Below are 2,735 nucleotides of genomic sequence, written 5' to 3'. Positions count from 1 at the left end.
TGTAGAGGAGACCGCATGGGGAGCAACGGATACAATAAATGATATTGGAGGATGTGCAGGTAACACTTTGATGGATGTGGAAAGCTCCTTTGTGGCCTTGGATAGAGGTGAGGGAGGAGGTGTGGGTGCAGGTTTTACAGTTCCTGCGGTGGCAGGGGTAAGTGCCAGGATGGGAGGGTGGGTCGTAGGGGGGCGTGGACCTGACCAGGTAGTCACGGAGGGAATGGTCTTTGCGGAAGGCGGAAAGGGGTGGGGAGGGAAATATATCCCTGGTGGTGGGGTCTGTTTGGAGGTGGCGGAAATGTCGGTGGATGTTTTGGTTTATGCGAAGGTTGGTAGGGTGGAAGGTGAGCACCAGGGGCGTTCTGTCCTTGTTACGGTTGGAAGGGTGGGGTCTGAGGGCGGAGGTGCGGGATGTAGACGAGATGCTTTGGAGGGAATTTTTAACCACGTGGGAAGGGAAATTGCGGTCTCTAAAGAAGGAGGCCATCTGGTGTGTTCTGTGGTGGAACTAGTCCTCCTGGGAGCAGATGCAATGGAGGCGGAGGAATTGGGAATACATTGGGATGGCTTTTTTGCAAGAGGTAGGGTGGGAAGAGGTGTAATCCAGGTAGCTGTGGGAGTCGGTGGGTTTGTAAAAAATGTCAGTGTCGGTCATCATTAATGGAGATGGAGAGGTGCAGGAAGGGGAGGGAGGTGTCAGAGATGGTCCAGGTAAACGTAAGGTCAGGGTGGAATGTGTTGGTGAAGTTGATGAATTGCTCAACCTCCTCGCGGGAGCACGAGGTGGCGCCAATGCAGTCATCAATGTAGCGGAGGAAGAGGTGGGGAGTGGTGTCGGTGTAATTACGGCCAATAACCTGCAGTACCAGGGGGAGTGTACCATGACAGGGAGCAGAATGCCTGAATTCTAGGTTCTCATCACCTTTGAAGAGCTGGCTGGCCTGAGAACCCTGTGCATGAGGTGAAATGGGATATGTCCAGCTGTCGCGTGAGAATGCTCCAAACAGCATCTCACATCAAGCACCAAAGCTGTAATGTAACCATTGGTAAGGGTTGCCCAATGAACACATCTTTTTAATATTTTTCTGCAACCTTGGGGTCTTAATTGCAGGCCTATTGAGGACAATGCAGAGCCAATTCCCCCAGTCTCCTTTCTCCTAGTCTCACACATCACTTTCCAGAGGAGAAGCAGTCAGGATCTTCAGAGGAAGCATCATCAAGGTGTCCCACCTCACCCTCCAGCAACTCAGAGACACTTATCTCAAGGTGTAATTTATGCAGAATAGGCTAAGGGTCACATTCTGGAGCGAACAGCACAGACCATCAACTACAGGAAGAAGAAACAGCTTAAGAACAGGCCCCTGCTGAGTACAAATGTTGAGTAGGCGAAAGTGAGGACTGCAGATGCTGGAGATTAAAGTTGAAGGTATGGTGCTGGAAAAGCACAGCTGGTCAGGCAGCATCCAAGGAGAAGGAGAATCAATGTTTTGGGCAGAAGCCCTTCATCAGGAATGAGGCTGGGAGTCTTGGGGGTGGAGAGATAAATGGGAGGGGGTGGGGCTAGGGGTAAGATAGCTGAGAGTGCAATAGGTGGATGGAGGTGGGTGTAATGGTGATAGGTAAGAGGGGAGGGTGGAGTGGATAGGTGAGAAGGAAGATGGACAGGTGGGACAACCATGAGGGCGGAGCTAAGCTGGAAGTTTGGAACTGGGACATGGTGGGGAGAGGGGAAATGAGGAAACTGGTGAAATCCACATTGATCCCGAGGTGGAAGATGAGGCATTCTTCCTCCAAGCAACGGGTGGTTAGGGAGTGGCGATGGAGAAGGCCCAGGACCTGCATGTCCTCAGCGGAGTGGGAGGGGGAGTTGAAGTGTTTGGCCACGGGTCGGTGAGGTTTGTTGGTGCAGGTGTCCCAGAGATGTTCCCTAAATTGCTTTGCAAGAAGGCGTCCTGTCTCCCCAATGTACAGGAGACTGCATCAGGAGCAATGGATACAATAAATGACAGGTGTGGAATTGCAGGTGAAACTTTGATGGATGTGGAAGGCTACTTTGGAGCCTTGGACAGAGGTGAGAGTGGAGATGTGGGTGCAGGTTTTGCAATTCCTGCAGTGGCAGGGGAAGGTGTCAGGAGTGGAGGGTAGGTTGTTCGGGGATGTGGACCTGGCGAGGTAATTGCGGAGGGAACGGCCTTTACAGAAAGTGGATAAGGGTGGGGTCCATTTGTAGATGGTGGTAATGGCGGAGGATTGTGGGGTGGGAGGTGAGGACCGGGGGATTCTGTCCTTGTTGCGGTTGGAAGGGTGGGGTTTGAGGGCGGAGGTGTGGGAAGTGGATGAGATGTGCTGGAGGGCATAATCAACCACGTGGGAGGGGAAATTGTGGTCTTTAAAGAAGGTGGCCATCTAACGTGTTCTATGGTGTATCTGGTCCTCCTCGGAGCAGATGCGGCGGAGGCGGAGGAATTGGGCATAAGGGATAGTGTTTTTTCAGGAGGCAAGGTGGAAGGAGGTGTAATCCAGGTAGCTGTGGGAGTCGGTGGGTTTGCAGAGAATGTCAGTGATGAGTCAATCACTGTTGATGGAGATGGAGAGGTCCAGGAAGGGGAGAGAGGTGTCAGAGATAGATGTTAAGGTCGGGGTGGAATGTGTTGGCTGAACTGGTCGTCACCCTCAACAATTTCTCCTTTGAATCCTATCACTTCCTCTAGATGACAGGGGTAGCCATGGGC

This window comes from Chiloscyllium plagiosum, chromosome 9, assembly GCF_004010195.1.
Source record: "Chiloscyllium plagiosum isolate BGI_BamShark_2017 chromosome 9, ASM401019v2, whole genome shotgun sequence".
NCBI lineage: Eukaryota > Metazoa > Chordata > Chondrichthyes > Orectolobiformes > Hemiscylliidae > Chiloscyllium > Chiloscyllium plagiosum.
The sequence above is the reverse complement of the archived record's forward strand: the minus strand, read 5'-3'. Positions refer to the sequence as shown.